General features: G+C 36.1%; 1 long non-coding RNA gene across 1 annotated transcript; it reads left to right on the forward strand.

Moving 5' to 3' along the window:
• Positions 1-863: 863 nt before the first annotated feature.
• On the forward strand, positions 864-24,244 carry LOC134595143 (uncharacterized). Its single transcript, XR_010090328.1, has 3 exons — positions 864-932; positions 9,196-9,255; positions 24,181-24,244. It is a non-coding gene; the product is annotated as an uncharacterized LOC134595143 (long non-coding RNA).
• The last annotated feature ends 723 nt before the right edge of the window (positions 24,245-24,967 follow it).

Here is a 24,967-nt window from a genome sequence, read left to right on the forward strand (position 1 = left end):
AAGTGGTTTAATAAACGAAAAATTCCATTCAATGAAAGCTACTGTATAGTGTGGACAGAAATAACAAATCAGTTGGAAAACACTGTCACATCATGCTCAGCCAGATTAAATGTAATCCAATGAAAGTTGTAGACAGACAGACAGACAGACAGACATTCATACAAGCAAGTTTATTAAACATCCATCCATCCACATATATGATGCATACACATAATGTTTCGGTCTATTTATATGTATATTTGAGGTATATATTATATGTGTATATGTATATAATATATATCTATATCTATATTTCTCTATGTACTTCTAATATATAGGTCAGATAGGAAGAAGCTTTTATGAACAATCCTCCCTAAGAACACAAACCTCTTGCCTTTCTTAGCTTCAACATAATGTATACAAAGTTTTGTACACATTGATCAGAATAAAACAAAATGTTGACAGCATCCAACAGTGGAAATTCACTTACACCAGACTCTTTCTTTTTCACTGAAGTGTTGACAATAAACATTTAATGAAGGCAGAGACTTGGATGTCTCCAGTGTCAGAATCCTTTAACAGACCATTAGCATGGCTTTCTCTACTTCAAACACTGCACTCTATAGCAGTAACATTCTAAAAAATACAAAACACTAAACAAATAAGATGTTTATACGTTTCTGTTAGCCTTCCTGCTTCTCCTGACATACTTTGTATTTGCTAAGAGAAATTTACTCATTGCAGATCACTGGCTCTTCAAAAATGTTAAATACAGTTAATGCAATATTAATCGCCCTTTGGTGATATAAAATGCAATATTTTCTGCCTGCTATCGAGCCTTTCCTAGCAGAAGAGTTGATGAAACAGTCACAGCTGAATAGTGGAGAGAAAAAGCCCTGTATTTATTGCTATTGTTTGGCTTTTGGCTACAGACACAGGAACATTGTAATGGGGTAAGGACATTTATTTTATCTGCAATCTATTGCGTGTGGCAGATGGGGTTTGGTGTTCTATTCAAAGAGTCATTTAGTACAAATCCTAATAACTAATAATGATTTATGTTAATTTTCTTCACCTATGCTACTTTATTAAAGGGGCATTATGCACCGGAGAGCCCATTGAGATGAAAGCTAGGTTTAGGTAGCATGATGTTAAACTTGTTTACACTGGGATTAAAATCACCCTGATGGCTTTCACTACTAGCATTCAATGCAAATCTTTATTACCATTTTTTTTATTTTTTATATTTTGATATCGTTCAAATTAACCTGGGGCACAGCAATTTAGAGACAGAATATGCAGAGGGGCTCAGTGTATTTAATGAAAAAGAAGGGAAAAAAAAGAATATTTTTTTTATATATATTATAAAGTCAGATGGGTCAGGACAGATTGCTGTATCCTTATTGTAGGCATTAGAACGTTCTGAACTTTTTAACCGTTTGTGGTGATAAATAACACGATATGAGATATGCTAATTTCGAGTGGTCCATATACGGGAGGGCATGCTATTATTTTCCCTAGGACTTTATCATTTCCAGACGCTCAGTTTATTATCTGCCTGCAGGCTCTCTCTGTGAAAGTAAAAGACTAACTCATCAAAGCCCCTTATTAACACTATTTCAGAGAGATCAGAGGTGAGCTTCCCCTTTGCTTAATAGTGCTAAGTAGTAACAAGCCAGATCAGTGTGAGGTAAGGGGCATTTCAAGATTTACAAACAAACACACAGCTTTGGGGTGATTTGCGGCGTGCAAAGGTTAATTCCTAAATTAGTCACTTCTCCAATGTGCCATAACTTTCCTCGGATCTCCATTTAAATGTAATAGCATGGGATGGGGGAAAGGTAGAGTGAAGTAGCCAGCTGTTTAAAGATTGTCCAGTAGATTTGTTTTGTAACGTTTGTTTTTTTTTTGTAACTGTTTACATGCTATGTGTTTGTGTGTATATATAGGTATGTTCAAACACACACACACAGCACATCGCCTGGTTTCCTTGACAGTTTTTGGATAAAATAGCATTTAAAAATCGAACCTTTTTTTTTTTGTATTAATAATTTTTTTTATTGTTGGATGTTTAAAAGAAACAAGAATTTGACACTGAACTTTGTTATGACTCTACACACCATTTCTTCAGCAACAACAAACATCTCCCTTAAAATTGAGGACTGATGCATTATTGAAAGCCTATATCAAACAGCCCTGGGTAGCAGGCTTTCTGCGCTGGGCTGTAGATGAAGTCTGACTGTCTGAGTGCACATAAGCCTCTAATATGTTAATGGCCGTAGGGGATGCCTTAGGTACTATCTCAAGCAGCTTCGCACACCATATGTCAGGCCGTTAGCCACATGGATCTATTAATCAAAACAAAAAGTACCCCTCCTACACCATTCCTGACTAATATTTTCCTTTTTTCCTTTTATACAAACCATACACAGGCGATACAAAATGCAGGTTTAAATAACTCTGGAACCTTAGCAAATAACAATGCAATAGTATAAACATTTTATACATCTAAAAAGAAACATTTTATATTTAAGAACATTATATACTATTGTGATAGATAGAGATATGTATATAGATAGATAGATAGATAATTAATATATAGATAGATAGATCGATAGATAAAATATAATGTCTGCCAGCACTGAAACAGTTAATGGCATATTAGGAGCTGGTATACGGCTGCATCAAATGACATAATCAAGCCCAATAATAAAGTCATGGATACAGCCTGCAAAATGTGTTTGTTTTTTAATCCCATTGAAATCCTAAGATTTTCTTCGATGGATTCTTCCTTTCTTCTCTCTCCTTAAGTTTCATTTAGATTTGGTGATCTTAAATTTTCTAATATCCTTGGTCCATATGTGAGCCGTGCTGGAGTGTTTGAGAGGGCAATCAAGCATTTTATTCTACTTTCTGATCACACTCCTATATATCTGTCGCTGCAGGTAAAGCATTGGGACCTAATTCCTTCAGGCTTTTTATCTGCACAATAATTAAACCAGCTAATGGATGTAAATAAAATCCAATTGGTTTCATGACAGATGAAGCGAACAGGCCTGACAGGATACAGAGCAGTCTGATGTCAGATTATTCGAAAGTCATCTTTATAAAGTGTTAGATAGACCCAGTTACTATATTGATACTAATGTACCCAACTGGGGATGGGCTGCAGATATCTAAAGGAAAAAAAACAAACAAAAAACATTATTTTAATTAGCTGAATTTCATACATTTTTCCACCCGAGGTATGTTGGCCTTAATTTGGAAAAACTGTTCAGAATGGTAACTTTGACTAGTGAAATTATTGTACTAAATAAAAACCTAATTGGAAATTCAGACTTAATCGCCAATTTTCGACATTAAAATCAGCATTTTTTTCCCAATTAATTTTTCGATTCGGTTTTAATTTAAATACAAGTAGATTTCCTGTTTGTCATATACTACTTTTATTAAATGTATATATACTCCTGATATTTCTAAAGTTGGTTCTAAAATTACCGTATCTCTGCAAATAATCCCAGTGCTTAGTAAATAGACCCCCCCCCCAAATAAGCTTTCTGTAGACAGTGGGTTAATAATGCCAAGCTCTGTTTATGCATGCATGGGGCTCATTATGCAACACTTATCTCTCACATAAAACGGTTATTACAAGTTGCCAAACTCCATCCATCAAAACTTGAAAATAAAACCATTCTTTGTTATATTTTAGCCACTAATAGAAACAATTCGTTTCTTAAAAAATACACAATTATAAATAAAATAAGAAGATAAAATTTTTCTTATAATAAAAGTAATTATGATTTTTGTATGAAATACACCCATGTTATACCTTCAATTTATGGAATTCTCATTTTATTCCAACTTGTTCTGCAAGTCAGTAAGCAAGAAATGGCAACAAATATATTTTTGTATTTTAAAAAAAAAACATTTTTATTTAGTTTACTTCGCACAGTCTCCATTGAACATCCTTCAGAATCTTTCTAATAGCAGGGCTTTTCCATATATACTTGTGTGAAGTCATGTAAGATTCTGTACTAGTTCGAACAGAATAAAACACTATCCGTTTAGTGGCAGTCACAAGTTCAGCACCATGGACAGCTGCACAGAAATTCTCCTATGAAGCCATGGTCCTGAAAGCAAGGAGCCAAATCATGACAGGTAACATTCAAATGCTAACTTGGCGCACCACTTGTTTCCAAACTACTTTTCCCATGATGCTTAGCAGGTGTTCACTTTAAATACACCAGAGATGTCACTGCAATCGACATCATTGTATTATTAATAATAGCTAATGGCAACCGTTTTTTTTTTCTATCTTTAAAGTGATAGCTTAGTAGAAAATAAAAACAAGGCGATTTTACAATATTCATATTATCCCAATTTCTTAATTAGAATACGCAGTGAATAGGGGTAGCTTATAAAGTATAATGTCAATGAGAAGGAGCCAGGGGCAGATCAGAGGAAATTTGTATTCATTTCTTGCTCTTATTTGTTCAGTAATCTGTACCATCATGACTAAATCTTGAGGCACTGATGTAGTTTGAGTTGTTGTTGACTTAACGTCAAAATTCAATCACTGGGGGTTTTGCTTCAGCCGGACTACTTATTTGTCTAATAAATCCGTCATTTTGTAAGAAAAATATTTGAGCAGTCTCACTTGACCTCTTAGTATCCAGGAATCACATTTTCCCTAGCAGTTTACAAATGCAAAATCAAGATGATAATTTAATGCTTGGAGGTAAAGTGTTGATTCCTGATTGGATTTTAGATGGAAATGTCTATTTTAAATACCCCATGATTAAATTGTAAATATAATACGATCTTTGCATCGAATTGAGCTTTGCTTCTCAAAACTTTTAGAGCTTATTTAAAAATTCTGATACTAAGGTTCCTACTTATGCAAGGAACACAGAAATGCATACATATCCTGTAATTTCTTTTTTTTAAATAGGGGTATTTTTCTGATGTCTAAAAACTTAAGTAATTGTTAATCTACTACTTTACAGAAACATGCAATCATAAAATAAAATGCAAGCAGCAGTGGTATAGAAAACACAGGTTTTATATATATATATATATATATATATATATATATATATATATATATATATATATATATATATATATATATATATGTGAGCAGAGTACTTATATATAACATTGTGAGCTTTAACATTTCTGTTTACTGAATGAGGTAGTGTGTGCTGGATCTTGTATGATATATAGATATATAGATAGATAATATAGATATAGTAATAGACATTTCACTGGAAAAATACTGAAATATTCTACTACTAAATATATATTACATATCTATTTACGTGAAATGTCCATTACTATATATATATTATATGTGCGTATAGTATATAAATAGTAAAAAAAAATAAAAAACATATAAAATAATTATATATATATATTAGTGCAGTGCTCTGTTTCAGTGCAATGTGTATTACTATATCTATATACTATACACACACACACACACACACACACACACATATATATAAATGTGTGTTTAGTATATATAGTAAATTGTATGTATATATATATATATATATATATATATATATATATACATATATATATATTATATTAGCACAGTGCTCTGCACCTGTTTCAGTGATTTGTCTATTACTAGTGCAGTTGGAATAGTTCAGAAGTGAAGCCACAGAGAGAAGGCAATCTAGCTAATACCCTGGAGATCCAACTCTTGATGGTTGAACAATTGTAAAAATGTTGTAAAGGACACAGGGAAATAGGATTGCTGTGTATTCCCTAAACAGTGCAGATATGTGACTTAAAGTACATTTCTTCAACTAACATCTGATATTATCCACATAGAATAAACTGTCAGCTCTGTTTGAAATGTCTTCAAATGTTTATAATCACTAAGCACTATTTTATATGTAGAAAGACAATGAAAATAATTCTGACAATATTTGGTGGATGAAAATAGTTTTTTATTAATTTGGTGATGCTATTTACTTTACATGCAGAAGTAGAAACAGGGTTCATTTTAACTCATAAATCGTGCAATCCTTGCTATAATTTTATTGAGACAGTCTGTGGGACCTTTGGTATGGACATTGTATGGAATGGTTATTTCTATTTAATGTAGGTTAATGGCAGTCTTTTATTCAACCCTTTTTATTTTAGTTAGAATAATGTATATAAACCCAAAAGATACAGCCAAGCTCACAGTTCATTCATCCATTTTTGTAATGATATATATTTAAAAAAAACAATTATTGGGATTTAGTTACAGTATATGATTATACATTGCATAAATGTGTTACAACGCTAGTGTAATGTATATATATATATATATATATTTAAAAGAATGGTGGAATTAACTGTGATCCTGGTTGTAGCTTTGGAGTTTATTTACTAAACAGTCATGAGTTGAAAGTCTTCCCGAAAGATTTCTTCCAACGCAATTATTTTGGCATACAATTTGCAATCTGATTATCATTTAATGACAACTAGTTGCTTAGTGAATAGACTCCTTTGGACCCCTTCCCCCTTAGGCTGATTTTCATCTGTGATGATTGTCTGCTGGGGACTTGCTGTTGGCTGCTACCTTGCATAGTCTATACAATTGCTAAGCTGCAATAGAAAGAGAAGAAGCAATTAAAAACCAGACACAGCTGAGAGCTCCAGCAACCACGGACAAAAGTGTGAAGCTACCGACTGATACAATAGTACTAGCGGCAACCGGTGACCGGGATCAGTCACAGAACAGCATTGGGAACATAACGATACAACCCCGGCACCGATACAACACGGAAAAGCCTCACACGACCATGCGGCCTAAACCGGAGCAAAGCCTGCAGCCTGAGGAAGACGACCGATCTCCTGGCCCGGGGCGTACTCCTAAGCGGGAACCCGTCATAGCCCTGCTAACCCCCCCTATGGACCGGTGGGGGACATCCCGGTCCCCGCTGGGGACGAATACCCCCACAATCATACCTGCACAAGCGACTCAGTCGTCAAACAGACGGAGACTACAGGACCCAACTAAGATGGCGTCGCGGATGCGGCCTAAGTCCAAGCACCCACGCATCGCACCACCCAAGCACACAGGGGACTTTATAAGCTTGCTATGCTCTTACCTCTGGGCAAAGCTCAAAGCCAGAAGGCAACCTCATCGGAAGGCAATGAGAGAGATGGTGGCGTGGATCCGCCCGTCCACACGACGCACCCTGCAATGGCATCCCCCGCGCAAACCCAGAGCGACTCCCAAAATAAATCAGCGCCAAAGCTCAAAAAAGAGGCGGGAAATGGAGCCGGATCACTCGATTACCACACCCCACCGACCCGTGCCACGGGACAAGCTCGGATCTACCCCTCACTCAGCGGTCCCAGAAACCGCGGACCGGCAAAGTACAAACCTGCACGCTACCATCCGCAAAGCCCACGGCGACGCTGTCCAAGACGCAGCGAGACAAAACCCAGGGGGACGAAACCAGCGGAGAGCTCATTCACAGCCCACTGGGGAGAGAAACCGAATAAAAAGAGGGAGGAAAGCGGAGCCACACCGACTCTGGACTATGTGCGGCATCGGCTGAAGGAAGCGAGTGGAACCCCTAACAATCCCTCCTGCCCCATACCCTTTCATTTGCTGTTCGGGGGAAGGAGCTCCACTTCATTACTTGGCTTACTCTTGCTATAATATGCAAACACCTTACCTGTCCCTGCCTGTGATCACTCATGTAAGAGTTGAACTTTACGGACTCTCATTTTCATTTTAGCTTGATATATATGTAACCCTTACTCGTAATGTTATATATTTCTTTTTTTTTGTTAAGATTTAACTCCAGTGGTATATCACGTTATATATGTTATTACCTAGCTAGTTACTTACAACATGAGCCCTAACCAAGCGTCCACTAATGAGGGTTAACGGTCAGACACACTGTCTAGCATAAACTTCCACGTCTTACTATGTTTTAGTAAGTCCAAACTCTACTACTATGTCTCACAGCTAATTGACTTCATATTATGTATGGCATGTTTACCACTTATTAAATTCCACTGAGGTCTCATAGTAGGTCAACCTCATGTTATAGCATGGTTACCACATACTGCGATCTACTGAGGTCACATAGCTAGTTAATTTTATGTTTTGGCATGATCACTACTTACTATAATCTACGGGTACTTCATAACTAGTAAACTTCATGTTGTGGCGAGTTTATTACTTACTGTACTATAATCTGCTAATCTTATTATTAAGCCTCCTATGTTAGGGATCCAAGGCGACGTTAATGCATAATGGTGTAAACGTTAATAGTACATAATTAATCTTACGTGAGACTAAGCTTGAATTATCTTACTTTATAGTTTAAAACCACATCTCTTTTGACATAACTGTTACTTCTGATATCAATATAAAAAATGTGCTGTCAATCGAATGCCATGTCAATTCCACTGTACCTAACTGGCCTGCTCAAGCTATTGTGGCATAGTAAGGCAAGATGTTAACTGTATAAACATGCACAAGAAAAATAAAGAATTATATAAAAAAAAAAACAGACACAACCACCATGATCTTGTTTAATGAAATCATTTATTAAAATATACATGTAACTTTCACAACAGGAAGTAGTAGACATACATATTTACAATCAGTAAGTCACAAGAATCTGTTTTCACTTTTTTACCTTTTTGAGTTCATTGGAAGACTGATAAATCGATTACTACTATAGGACTCTGTAATACAAATGTTTTATGGTCCCTAGAATAGACACAAAGGGTTTATCATCGAGTTGCGACTTTACAACTGACTTCATATATTTAGGCGGAAAGTCCTCATTTAAAGAAAATGGCCCCCTCTGCTAAATTGGGGGTCTATGACTTTAAATATTGGATATTTTAGCCTACATTTTGTTAATCAGTTTCACATTCCCCATAACTGATTGATTAATGCTAAAATTAACAAAACAGATTTTTTTTATTTATTCACCTTAGATAAATTAGACCACCCAGTAATCTATGGTGCTCTATATATATATATAACAGGTTACTAAAATGTAATACATTTAATAAAAAATGCACAGGGCCTGCTCTTTTTCCCATGTGTAATCTTTGTCACATTTATTCCTGTTCGTTTAAAACATATAGATTCTCTGATTGAAAAAAGTTTTGATTGTGCATGTTGGCATTTAAACAGAATTACGTTTTTGAATGTTGACATTTTTTGAAAAATGCTTTTAGATCCAGAACTTGCAAACTGAACCACAATGCACTGGGGATTAACAAAGTTGCCATCTGTAGGTAAGCATTTATTTCCAAATATCGTTTTTAATGTTATAAAAATCACATATCCTTAATGGACACTTTATAAAGGCTCAGACTTTAGAAATATAATTTAATTGTGAGAAGGTGCAGCACTATATAAATATAATAAAAAAAATACTAAATCAAAGTATGTTTTTATTACATTGAGAATACATTCTGTATATCAGAATTGCTGAATACAAAGCTAGTAGATATATGTTGTGAAGCATTTTGTAAACTTTTAAATGGGGTTCACGTTATCAGGAATAATGTATTTTCTCTCCTTTTCCAGTATGCCATGAAGCATATATGTTAATATGAACCAATTTAATGATGCTTATTTCAACTTCAGAAGGATGGAAAGCTGAGTTGACCCCGTTAAGAACAGAATTTTCAGCCCTGAGGTTTGAACTATAGTTGATGCACTAACTAACTGGACTATTTATTAACATATAGTGATACAATTTGTACTAGAGGGTGTATGATTCTGATATTTATTCCTGGTAATTATTTTGTAAATTAATGTTTTGTACATAGACATCGATAGCAAAGAGCACATAATAAAAAAAAATATTATTAAATGTACAGCCCCTTCCTTTAATAAAGCAAGTGCCTTCATTTTAGGCTATGTCCTCAAAAGTCCAACCTGAGACCAAGTCAGGTCATCTTCTGATCTTTACTGGCACAGAATAAGACAGAAGCTATTTTCTAATGAATATAACAGAAGGGGAGAGAGAAGGATGGAGATATATAATACTGGTGTGATAAGGTGAACCAAACTGTGCAAGCAGAATCCTATTAACCATTGGACAAGCTGGAGTCAGGATTTCAGAAATAATCAAGCTCACAAGTTCAGCAGGTCAAGGGGTTTCTCAAAACTATGCTGTAAAAAAAAACAAGTCTAGGTAAAAAATCAGGAACATGCTATCGAGCTGAAAGAAAACAGAAAAAGGTTACATGAGCAGTGAATATACTGGAATAAATAGTGAAATGGTGTGAAGTGCATTTCGCTATTCTGGCTAAAAGCAAAAGTTGACATGTATGATTTGGACAAACTCCAGCAAACATTGTCTGATTAGCTCTGAGTGTGTGTTATGTGATGGCAGGGCTTACATGTACAGAGATATAGATCATGGAATTACAGGTAGGGTGGTGGTAACTGTTAGACAGTGGCAGTCTGGTAGGAAAGCTTACTGATAGGTTTAAAGTAGGATAAAATATCCATCCAGAATAAAATCTGTCTACTGCAACATAAACTATTGAAATTGACTTCTATTGTGTGTATCAAGCAAGGTATAGTTTAAGAAAGCAGGCTTTCTATACAAATACTATCAAGTCTCCTAATTAAAAAGTCTGCGGTTTATGCTGGATATATCAGGTCTGGTGCTCCTAATGTTATAACCCTACAATGAAAAACAGCTAAAAATAAAACCACAATTACACAACCTGGGCTACCCCATCCTTAACAGAGAACCATTTATTATGGGGAAATAATTCCATCAAGGGGTCCAGGAGAAATAATAAATCAGGAGACTGAATCTTTCCATATGCCAGAGAGATGGCATTTTTTCCCCTCCCAAATACATATATCCTATATTGCATAATACGTATAGAAAGTGCCATGTGGGAGGGTAACTCTCACTAAACTTGGCATGTGTTTCACAGTTCTGACATTAGGGCCCTCAGACTGCTTGGTGTCAATGAACTGGTCTAATTTATATAATTATCTCCCTAATGCTCAGAAAATGTGCTTTCACATGGAGGGGATCATCTGTAGTCCCATGGGTCAGGTAATAAATATGATGGATATGTCATGCTTGCATATTGGGCAGTTATATTGTATATCTGTGACTAAGGACATTCATTATTTTGTTGAATGGGATTAAGAAACAAAATATTGATCCCTGAGATTAAAAGTAACTAACACTATGGTTTCATGTGCTTTGGTCGCCGATGTGCATCTTGGTTTTGACTTTGTAGTGAGATGGTACAAATGATTCCAAGTCCCATTATAGCAGATTCCAAGTCCTATGTCCCATTATACAAGATTCCCAATCTTTTGTCCCATTATAGAAGATTCTCAGTCCTATGTCCAATTATAGAAGATTCCCAGTCCTATGTCCCGTTACAGAAGATTCCCAGTCCTATGTCACATTATTGAAGATTCCAAGTCCTATGTCCCATTATAGAAGATTCCAAGTCCTATGTCCCATTATAGAAGATTCACAGTCCTATGTCCCATTATACAAGATTCCCAATCTTTTGTCCCATTATAGAAGATTCTCAGTCCTATGTCCCATTATAGCAGATTACCAGTCCTATGTCCCATTATAGACGATTCCCAATCCTATGTCACATTATTGAAGATTCCAAGTCCTATGTCCCATTATAGAAGATTCCAAGTCCTATGTCCCATTATAGAAGATTCACAGTCCTATGTCCCATTTTAGAAGATTCACAGCCCTATGTCCAATTATAGAAGATTCCCAATCCTATGTCCCATTATAGCAGATTCCCACTCCTATGTCCCATTATAGACGATTCTCAATCCTGTGTCACATTATAGAAGATTCACAATCCTATGTCACATTATAGAAGATTCACAATCCTATGTCCCATTATAGCAGATTCCCATTCCTATGTCCCATTATAGCAGATTCCAAGTCCTATGTCCCATTATAGAAGATTCTCAGTCCTATGTCCAATTATAGAAGATTCCCAGTCCTATGTCCCATTATAGCAGATTACCAGTCCTATGTCCCATTATAGACGATTCCCAATCCTATGTCACATTATAGAAGATTCCAAGTCCTATGTCCCATTATAGCAGATTCCAAGTCCTATGTCCCATTATACAAGATTCCCAATCTTTTGTCCCATTATAGAAGATTCTCAGTCCTATGTCCAATTATAGAAGATTCCCAGTCCTATGTCCCGTTACAGAAGATTCCCAGTCCTATGTCCCATTATAGCAGATTACCAGTCCTATGTCCCATTATAGACGATTCCCAATCCTATGTCACATTATTGAAGATTCCAAGTCCTATGTCCCATTATAGCAAATTCCCGGTCCTATGTCCCATTATAGACGATTCCCAATCCTATGTCACATTATAGAAGATTCCAAGTCCTATGTCCCATTGTAGAAGATTCCCAATCCCATGTCCCATTATAGCAGATTCCCAGTCCTATGTCCCATTATAGCAGATTCCCAGTCCTATGTCCATTATAGAAGATTCCCAATCCTATGTCCGATTATAGAAGATTCTCAGTCCTATGTCCAATTATAGAAGATTCCCAGTCCTATGTCCTGTTACAGAAGATTCCCAGTCCTATGTCCCATTATAGCAGATTACCAGTCCTATGTCCCATTATAGACGATTCCCAATCCTATGTCACATTATTGAAGATTCCAAGTCCTATGTCCCATTATAGCAAATTCCCAGTCCTATGTCCCATTATAGACGATTCCTAATCCTATGTCCCATTATAGACGATTCCCAATCCCATGTCCCATTATAGCAGATTCCCAGTCCTATGTCCCATTATAGCAGATTCACAGTCCTATGTCCCATTATAGAAGATTCCAAGTCCTATGTCCCATTATAGCAGATTCACAGTCCTACGTCCCATTATAAAAGATTCACAGTCCTATGTCCCATTACAGAAGATTCCCAGTCCTATGTCCCATTATAGCAGATTACCAGTCCTATGTCCCATTATAGACGATTCCCAATCCTATGTCACATTATTGAAGATTCCAAGTCCTATGTCCCATTATAGCAAATTCCCAGTCCTATGTCCCATTATAGACGATTCCCAATCCTATGTCACATTATAGAAGATTCCAAGGCCTATGTCCCATTATAGCAGATTCACAGTCCTACGTCCCATTATAGAAGATTCACAGTCCTATGTCCCATTATAGCAGATTCACAGTCCTACGTCCCATTATAGAAGATTTACAGTCCTATGTCCCATTATTGCAGATTCACAGTCCTACTTCTAATCAATAGTACAAACCTCTTAAGTCTATTTGCTAAAGATATGCCCTGTCATTTGGCAGCAAAGGCATTGCACACATTAATGCATCATCCCCTCTGGTACTAAGTACCAACTAAATATAAAAAATACATTTAAGGGGTACTGTCACTTCTGTTGGATTTTTACCATCAAATAAAACAGTGAAAATCACAAATAACTTGTGTGAACCTTTACTCATTAAACGCTCAATTTTCTTTCTAATTTATTCAAAAGATTTAGCAGGTTTAATCCAGTTCAGACAAGGAAAAGCCAGAGCAAACATTGCAAATGTGGGAGAGAAATAGAACAATTGTTTCATTTCTCCTTTTCTCTGTATGCTTTCTCTATGCTGACTGCCAAGTGCAAAGGGCAGAGTTTATAACATTTAATGTCAGGGAGCTAAGATATAGATGGAAGATAAATAGGTATGGATTTCAACATTTCGTTTTATTTTTGAAACACCATAAACCCATATTTGCTAAAAATACAAATGAATATACATACTATTAAAAATACAGGGAAGTGAAACCCCCCTATAATTCCATACCTATCTCTAGTCATTGATAGTGGGATTTCAAGCATATACATTGATACATGTGAATGCAATTTTGTCATTTAAGCATTTTGTCAATGCTCTTTTTCCTTTTTGTGGAAATGTACAAATATCTTGGTAGTTACTGCATTTGGTAAGTTTTAAATGCCTAGGGGCAATGTTGGGGTATGAGATTTCATGTTATTTTTTAATTCATAGTTAGCGTTATACATGTCAAATAATCGTACCTCCTTTTGGAATTCTTCAATTTAAAGGAAAGTACTACCAGTGCCAGAGGGATGCTAATGGTGGTGTTTCTGGTACAGGGGGAGTGGGTATACCATTAACAACCTAACTTTGGGGAGTTAATATTATTGCTGTGGGGACTGGGGATCCCTTTGTCACTCTGATTTGGATTGTGCTGTCAAATTTAATAAGCTAGGGCAGAGGTAGCTAACATTTGGCACTTCACATGTTGTGGACAACATCACCCCTAATGGTTTGCCAACTTTATGACTGTAAGACATTATAGGAGATGTGGTCCACAACAAGTGGAATGTCTGAGGTTTCCCTTCAGCCTTTTCTCAGAGAAAATGCAGTGTTTACATTACAGCCTAGGGACACCTCCAGTGGGCACTCCTCAGATGGCTACTACCGGTGCTTCATGGGGCAGTGCTGCACAACGCATTGATTAAATACATCTCTATGAGGAGATGCTGATTGGCCAGGGCTCTGTTTGGCTTGTGCTGGCTCTGTCCCTGCTCTGCCTCCTTTGACACTCGCAGCCAATCTAATACTTTCCTATGGGATAGCATTGTGAGTTACTGAGAATCCCACTTCTGATGATTTCAGCCAAGCAGGCAGATCAGGGACAGAGACAGCAGCAGCAGACCAGAATAAAAGTAAGATTTGACTATATTTATGGGGTCAAGGGGGGATCAGGGGGTTAAATAGTGCTCAGATCTCAATCTGGTTTTAGCTCATCTTGTGCCATTACAGAGAAAACATCTCTGAAACATATCAGACTGGTCCCACCCATACGGGCAATCTAGATCCGAAATGCCATCAAGTTCCCTCTGCACGAGAGACTCAGCAACCCAAGACAATTGTTTCAGCCTTGTTAGGCATCATCAGTGAGGCATAGCTGATATCACCCTAGGCACCATGAGCAAGGGGTCCACGCCTGGATTACCCTTTAATCCACACCATTTTAATAAAAGGATTAAAGCACAATAAATGGTGTGGTGTGCTACAACTACATGTATGAGGATCACCAATGAGATAATATACATACACCGGTTATCGGTCTCCCGGAATATACTGGTAATACTCCAGTTAGGAAATTATATTCCAGCTTTTAATCACTTAAAAACATAAACATAAAACAAAACAAAGTGTAAAACTGTTAGATACAATGATAACAGATAAGGTGATTAATGCATTCACAAGTGGTCCGCCACTAACAGTGGCCAGAAAGGCACATCAATAGGTCAAAAGACCTGCCACAAAGGGACTCCAAGATGGAACTCCACTATACTTCTTGTGCTTTTGTCCCTCTATTTCTTAATGGCACTCTTAGTGCTGATTGGGTGCCCACTGACATCCATCAAGTCATTTGGTCAGAAGGAATAGCTGACAGTCATTTAGATACAGGCTGTCTGTGAGAATCAAAAGAAGAAAAATATAAGGGTTTCTCCAAAAATCAATACAACCTGTATGTCATATATATGTTTTTATGGTGCCAAGAAGTCCCTGGTCCATCCTGGCAGACAGTTAATTATTTAATTGCACAAATTGCTTCAATTATAAGTCACTCCACTTGGCCGCCCTAATAGAAATTACAGGAGGAAGCATATCCTTTTCCCTGACCATCCACATGTTTGTATGGCATGTGTTTGCTAGGCAGTGTCACATTATACAAACATTACAGTTTACCATGGACCATGTTTAGCATAGTTTAGCTGTTCCTGCAGTAATGTAAGTGGGGCTGTCAGTAAGCTGATAACAGCTCTGATCGTAGGGCAGCTGCTCCACTCATCTTAACTTTAAAATTGATCTATCTATCTATCTATCTATCTAAAAAAGCATCCAGAAGACTTGCACAAGTAGACTGATTTTTGGTGTATATTTTTGGTATATATATATCCCCAGGACCTATTTTCAAATACTTGGGTATGTTGTTAGACCCCAATCTATCTTTTGGCCTCCACATAGAAAAACTTGCATCAAAATATTATCCAAAACTAGGTGCCCTGTGCAGAAACAAATCCTGCCCAAGCCCTACAATAAATGAAAAGATTGTGCAGCAAATGCTGATGCCCATCATTGATTATGGGGATGTAGTATATGCACACACCTAAATAAGCTTAATACATTGTATAACTCGTGTTTAAGAGCTTTTCTGGGAAGCTCCCACCCTACCTGAGCAGAATGCTCTCCCTGGCTGTTCCTACCTCCTATAACCTCCGATCTAGTGCCAGCACTTTATTTAGTCTACCTCAATACAAAAAGACAGCGGCTCCTTCATTTCTTACAGAGCACCACAATTATGGAACAACATCCCACACACTTTCAAATCTTCCCCAAGCCTAAAATCCTTTAAGAGATCCATCTCTACATATTCTATCAAAACAGAATGCACGTGTCATGGTTGATTATATGTTTCTTATCTGTTCTATGTAAAATTTTGCATATATTGTGTATTAATATTGTTTTTGTATTTTATTGTACCCTATTGTAACGATGCAATGCTTTGTGAACCCAGGACATACTTGAAAACGAGAGAAATCTCAATGTATCCTTCCTGGTAAAATACTTTATAAATAAATAAATAACGTACTTGAAAACCAGAGTAATCTGAATTTATCTTTCCTGGTTAAATACTTTGTCATAATTATTATTTACATGTTAACATGTTAACCATAGAGCATGCATTAGAACTATATCTTATATCTTTAACAGTTCTATAATCATAAAAATGTGTCCTGACTGGTTTCTAAATGATTCTTAACAAACTCTCATGATCTTAGAAGCTACCCCCAAAACTAATGATAAAAGAGATATGCAAAATATGAGTCTTTAAAAGAGTTAATTAAATTAAAGATTACAGAAGTGAATGTATTAATTACTTGGCACAGATGTCCATAGAATGTATAATTGATTAAATGTTCCATGATACTTAGCAAATTGGATTTTATTAATAATAAATCTGAACATTATTATATATTTCAACAATTAGCTAAAATTAATTATTACAGCAAATACTAATAGAATTTAATATACAATAAAAACATTTGCACTTTCACAGAGTATATCAGTTTCCAGATTCTGGTTCAGAAGTTCTGGTTTTTAGTGATGCATTTTTTTTCTAACTTTGCTTATTTCATTGCAAATATCATCTATAGATTAAATATTAAGCATCACCAGTTGTTTAGGTTTAGTATACAGAGTTTTAAAAGTGATAGTCACCAAATCGCTGCTTTATTGCAATTGTTACCTAGTAAGCCACAAACTGTTACTTCAAATCAGTGTTAATTTTCGTGGCAAATTTCAATTTAGTTTTAATCAGTCTTTTGACTAAAAATCCATTTTAGTGTTAGTTGTATTTTAGTCATCTGATTTTTTTTAGTCTAGCTTTAGATGACTAAATCCCCAGTAGATTTTAGTTGACACAACTAAAATCTAATGGGTTTAGTTAAAGCCTCTATCTGTCTCTTTAGCCCCTTCCCCAGCCCCTCTGTGTCTCTTTGTGTCCTCCCAGCCTCTCTAGGTGTCTCTCTCCCAAACCCTGGTCTGTCTCTTATGCCCCTTCCACAGCCCCTCTGTACAGAGTTAATTTTAGCTGCTAATTTCAATGGAGTTTTAGTCGTAGTCTTTTGACTAAAAAGCCATTTTAGTGTTAGTTGTATTTTAGTCATCTGAATTGTTTTAGTTTTAGTCTAGTTTTAGTTGACTTAATCTAAAACATTTTAGTCGACTAAAATTTGACTAAAATTGTTAGTCGACAAAATGAACACTGCTTCAAATACATCTGCATGTATTTTTAGATTTATTTACTTAAATACAAATGTCACATATTGTGCACAAATAACATCAATGTCACAAATTGTTATAAGACTTGTTGCACAAATGCATTTCAGCTGAAACGAGCAAATAAACTTCATTTTAATCTACATCCAAACTAATGAATCCATCCTTGATTTACCTGTTGAGTGTTATTCATTAAAAAAAGATGCCAAAGTGAAGTCTAGGACAGATCGATTTGTTTAGGCACAGATTACAAGGAATTTAGTTTGCTTGTACTAGCTTAACCATGTTTGTGCACAAGTCTAGTGCTCAGAAGTCATTCAAACAAGAGTAATCAGTGTGTGATAACATCTAGGGAATAGTACTGAAAAGCGAGCCATGCCTGTCCGTCCATGGACTGCCCCTTAGGGTTGCATAGCTCCTAACATTTCAAATAGGCAAAAAAAGGACACTACTTAAAGGGGTGTTAGTGGGTGTGTTGTCAAGTACAAGGATGTTTTGAGAAATTTTACATGCTCAACTAATAATTTAAGCAACTAAAATGTAATTTATAAGAACAACATATATATTTTTTTACATTTTCTTAGCTCTGTTATACACACAGACACTCAAAAAAAATGGAGCTCCTAAAAAAGAGGGAATTAGAATAGAAAAGAGGATCACAGGGCTTTGGGTCCAAAATAGGGACTGTCTGTCAGGATTACAGAATGATCCAGGACGTAGAATTGTGTAACACAGAGGACTGATAGGTAACATATACCGGACCTTAGAATGGCCGGACTAACGTACCAAACAATAGTCAGGAATAGCCAAGGTCACGGGATACAGAAAGAGACACGACGATCAGGAAAAGCCAGGAGTCAGGGATGCCAGAAAACAGGGAAGTCAAAAACAATGCCAAAGTCAAATAACCAGAATTACCAGAATCAATAACGCGCTCTCGGACAACCACAAGGGAAACCACGACAGGGCACTGAGCAGGATGATAACTGGGCCTAAATAACCCTCCTCTAGATCTGATAGGCTGTAACCGGCCTTTGACCCAAAGGCAGTTACCAGGTTTCCATTTGCATAATTGCTGCTCAGCATTAACCCTTCTGTTGATTTGGTTCTTAAATACATATTGACTCTGCCATCTTGCTGTTGGAAACACCTTTTCAACATATCTCCCTTTCTATTTGCTTAGATTGACTGCTATCCATCCAGAAGACACACAGTGAGATTATTGTGCTCTGAAGTCAAACAGACCTCTCTCCTATTTTAGGGCAATATCATAGCATCCCGTTGTTTTCCCCTAATGTTCTCCATCTGGAGACATCAGGAAACCTTCTACAGGCAATGAAGCACAAGTACATCATTAGACATGCTATGGCACTAAGACCATGCAGAGACCGCTTTAGCAGTGCTCTCTGCATTGTTTTCTGCTTGTGGGGCTGGAAGGGGTGTGGACACCAGGATGATATGCAACTTCATTGGGTTAAAAACACACCAGTTTTTAAGACAGGTAATACCATTATTGGGGTCACCACTAATGCAAGTTGCATCACTGGCAATTCCTCCCAGGTCCTGTCCACTGCCAATGTTGATCAGTATGTGTTATGTGCAGTGTGAATTAGAGTTATGCTGAGATATATATATATATATATATATATATATATATATATATATATATATATATAAAACAAAATAAGTATATTTCCACTTTTAGTGGTAGTGTCAATTTACAAACTCTGTGCTGCATTAAAACATCTTATTACCATCAAAAGCGCACTAGAGCTCATTTAATGTTGCAGATATGGAAGCTAAATGCAGGGTAGGGTTTTGGAGACCCACATTACTATAATAGCATGGACTGAATGTATTATGTGAAATAGATGCCATTGAGGACTCTGGATATTGTACTAGATATATAGAGTATTTTCTAGAGAATCTGGCTCTCAGACTGGGATTCCATCATTTTGTGTTCCTAAATTCTAAATTGCAACCTTCTCCATATTTTCAACAATCGATAAATTTAACTATCCATATATTCTACACTACCCATTTCTGTCTCCCTCCCTGTTGTGCCTCTGCTTATCCTCCAAAAGATTTGTTCTTGACCTTCCAGTCTCCTCATTTACCCCATGTCCCGTGTGTGTCTCTTCAAACCCTTGTGCCCGTCATTTACCTCTTCATGCCACAGGTACCTCATCTGTCTCTCCATTCACTCATGCCACTCATGTGTTTCCCCATCTCCTTTCGTGTCTCTTTATGCCACCAACCTTCAGGTGTCTCTCCAAATCCCTCATGTCCCTCATATCTGTCAATGTCCCTATTTGTCTCTCCAACCCCCTTGTCCTTCATCTGTCTGTCCATGTCCCCTCATCTCTTATATGCATCTCTCCACACCACCCCCTCACCCTTTTCCCTTAGACATTTCTTCTACCTGGTATTTTGATCAGGGCAGAGGAATGCCCACATACATTCCTCTGTATGGTCCACACGACTGTACTACTCAATGGCTCAAGTAGTCTTGGCAATATACCCTAGATAGGTACCTAGGTTGTCCATAGTCTATGCTGATGTGGTTCATGTGAGTCTTGTAGGTAGCAGCTGCCATGAATGTAGAGATAGGGGTGGTTGGTTTCTAATGAAAATGAAATAAATTGCATACAAAAGCCCTCAACAGAATAGTCTTGTAGCAAAAACAATATAAGCATTGAGTAAAGCTGAACGCAATCCCTTACAGCTCAGAGCTGTAGGAAAGCATAAGGAACGTTTGTAAGAGAACTCATTTATACTGCATTGTGCCCATTGTGCCCAATGTGCTCTGGTTTACCATTCATAGCCATATGTCCACTCTCTTGCCCTACACTTTGTACAGTCATGTTTTCACTGCCATAAAACTAATAGTTGCTGTACTTAGCAAGTGAATCCTGCAACAATATTTCACAATCCATAGCAACAGTGCTACTTTATTGCTGTGAGCAAAATTCATACAATTTTGGCGTAAGTCACAGACAAAAACCTCCAAGGATTTCGTATAAAAATGACACAGATTTGCATCAAAAATTCGTAACTCAACAACATAATCTCTAAATCTCACATAATCCATGTAAAGTCCACTCCAAGAATTCAAAGTTAAATCCATGGAAGATACAAAGTCAGTCATTAGGGATTTTATTATTTTTGAGCATTAACTTAATTTTTGTGTAAATAATATTAGATCAAATATTAAATATAAATGGCTTTTATAATCAAAAGCAGTAGATACTCAATAAAATGATTTTCACTGATGATCTACATAGATGTTACTTAATTATGAAGATAATAATTCACCACCCAATTTTAATTTTTGTCTAATTATTCAAGGGCATCTATCTTTCAATAATAGTCTCTTAAATATATATATATTTTTGCTTAAGTATAAATGTTAACAAATTGAAATTCCAAGTAAACATGTGTAACAGGATTTTATGGAATTTATTGTTTCTTAATTGGTCTAGCCCTCCTGAATTCTTGAGTTTCTTAGTGGATCATTGACTATAATAGCCATCCTTAGACACGGTTGCTACTAAGGTGAGATTTATGATCTGTGCTTCTCATCACCCTTTGGACGTCTCAATACAATTCCAAAGGATACGCATTAAATGCATTATTTATGACACCTTTGCTCTATTGGCAGAGAAACTGTCCATCTAAGATCACAGTTACTTGTAAAAATGGCAGGACAAAAAAATATGATGTGTGATATCTGCAGTTTGGAGAATAAAAAGTGGTCCTAATGAGCATTTTGGAAAACTTTAACCCACATACTCTGATTCCAAATAATCTGACACTTTATACAGTGCAGAGAAGCTGACATTTCCAGAACAGAAAAGATAAAATGATTAGAGTATGTCTCTAACAGATAATCATTTAACGAATTGCAAAATAACTGAATAAATGGAGGTGAACTAAATGGATGAGAATACTGAAGGGGGGTCTTAGAACTTACCTAACTAGATAGAAGATAATTGATGGGTTTGGGGTACACCCGAATTGATGAAGAATAACTAGGGGTGTTGTAGATTATCTAAGTGGAGCTAGAATAACTAGAGTACTTGAATATACCTGAATGAACAATAACTAAAGGACATGTTGTATACCCAAAATAATGGCAAATAACTGAAGAGCTTGATGTATTCCTGAATTAATGGATACTAATGTAACAGTATACCTCACTGGATGTACAATAGCAGATTGTTTTGGAGTATACTTGAGTGGTGGAGAATAATTGGGGCAAATGTACTTTTGAGTGGATGGCGAATAGCTAAATTGATTTATGTACATCTGGAAGGATTGGGAAAAACCCTTAAGGAATTGGCATATAAATTGACATATAAGCAAAAGGAATAATATCTTTATTGAAGTGTAATTTAATGAGTTGAGTTTAACAAAATGGATAAGAGTATGAGTATCTCTTAGTAGCTAGAATATGACTGAAAGGGATTAAGAATAATTAAAAAAAAAAGCAATTTATTTTTGCTATTTCTGATATTAGAATGGATTGAGAGTATACATATAGCAAACAGATACAGTAGCCCACAGCAGAGATTCTGAACAGTCTTTGGCCTCATTGCAAGCAGCCATAACTACTCTTTATGTACTGTATAGTATGGTTTATATAAGACAACTATGCTTACAATAAGTGGACATCATACCCTTAGATGTATATTTTTATATTCTAGTGGAATTTTTAGGAAGATGCGATCCCAAATTTGTTAGTAGGTTTATTATTTAATATCCATATTTGACCATATTTTATATTTTTTGTCATATTTATTATAAAAATTGGAAACAATTGGTATTTCTGCTTCTATGCTTATAGTCCTCTCTCCATCTGAAATATTGCAAGATAAGGCATACTGTATAATCTCTTAAACCTTTTATCAACCCCCTTATAGAGTATGAATGAATACATGATTAATATTTTTGGGGCTTCTGAACAGTAATCAATACTTGAAATTGCTATTTTATACTAGATTTCAACTGACATATTTCCACATTATGTTATTTGTTAATGAAAAACTAAAGTGAGAATCCAAAGTGAATTTGAAATTTAAGGTCAGAGTAGTCAAACTGAAAGCAGAGTAGCAGGGACGGACTGATGGCAATCAGGGCCCCCGGACAAATTTATTTCCCTCTGCCCCCTTGTCCAATGTACACACATACAAATATAAATATATTGCTTTTTCACTAAATATAGAATATTAGGGAACTAACTATGTAATTAAAATTATAGGTCAAAATACACGGGCATAAAAAAATTGAGTTGTAAAATGTTTCTAATGTGGCCATTTTGTATAAAAAGTGCATTTTTTGTCAGGTTTTTAAGTTTAGAAAATAAATATAGTGTAAAGGGAATGTACATGAAAGCATGTCTGGCTGTGTGTATTGTGAGTGTAGATACTTGTTTATATACCTAGTACCACTGCGGAATTATTTATGTACATGCATAATTTTTTACTGTAAATATATGTGTTAATTTGTTTGTAATATCTGTATGTATGAATTCAATAACACCTTTGAGTGGGTGAATGCAAGAATTATTTTGTGTGTTGTGCAAAATTGTGTATTTGTGTGTAATGGGTGTAAATGCAGAGTGTCTTGGTGTGTGGACCAAGGTGGTGTGTAATGTGTGGAGTATGCAAGAGAGTGCTCGGGTATATTTAAAAAACATTATCAGTTTGTTTAAATGTAGGGTTATATTTCTATGGCAGGTCAGTGTGGGCAAATGCATGAGTGTATTGTAGCAGTTATTTGATTAATGTGTCAGTATTTGTCTGTGTGAATGCAGAAAATTATTTGTAAATAGTGTTAATGTATGTTGATGTATGGGTGTTATTTGTGTGAAGTGTATCTGTGAAGGGCATCAGTGTAAGTAACATCAATATTTGGATTGCATACAGTGGTTGTGTGATGCAAGTGTCTGTATTTTTTTATTTTAATTTCTGGTTTCTTCATTTTCCATTACCAAGTGACACATACACATTCATAGACACAAAGATACACACACTGACACATGCACACACATAGAAACAAAGATAAACACACATAAACACAAAGATATATCATATATAACATATAAATCAATAAATATCAATATATTAAAACAAATCTAATATTCATAAAATTAAATCAAGTTTATCCAAAAATATCAAATAATTTGGAAGACTTAGCCATCAATATTAAATCAAGGCATATGTCAGTACTTACCGGATGCAAGCTTAATTTGATGACATTACAGAGTACTATTGTTGAATATTTGTATGCCTGAAATATTCTCTAACCCCTAGTTCTTCTCTGGCTGATTCTGAAAGACTGACACCATAGGAAGGGAGGAACATGTTAATGATACTCCAGTCAAAAGCAGTAATCCTGCCCAGCAGAGAAAACAAATTCTGAATTGTGTAGCAGCTTTGGAAATGATGGAAAGGTAAGTTGGCTTCCTTTATTTTTAAGTATTGTGTATTTAAGCCATCGACATGTATTACAGGGGTTGAGAGAGAAGAGGTTAACCTTTAAAACACGGTCTCTCAATGTTCTTTTTTTAGTACATGCTAGCCAGTGGCGTACACACAATCCATGGGGCCCCGGTGCGAAACTGATCCACGGGGCTCCCCCCCCGACAGACACACACACATACATACACACATATACACACACATACATACATAGAGACACACACACACATGACACATAGAGACAGATACATACAGACACATACACACATACATACACAAAGACAGACACACACACAAGACACACATACATACAAAAACACATACATACATACATACATACATACATACACACATACAGACAGACAGACAGACACACACACACACATACAGACACACACACACATACACATAGACACACATACATACACACTGACAGACACACACACACACACACAGGCACATACATACAGATAGACTCTCACACTCACACACACATACACACACATAGAAAGACACATACATACATACAAAGACACATACACAGAGAGACACACAGACATAAACAAACACATATACAAAATATTTTAGTCACCCTCCTTTTTCCTACCTTTTAGGTGCAGGAGGGTGACATTCCCTAGGGTCC

The sequence above is a fragment of the Pelobates fuscus genome, chromosome 1, assembly GCF_036172605.1.
Source record: "Pelobates fuscus isolate aPelFus1 chromosome 1, aPelFus1.pri, whole genome shotgun sequence".
NCBI lineage: Eukaryota > Metazoa > Chordata > Amphibia > Anura > Pelobatidae > Pelobates > Pelobates fuscus.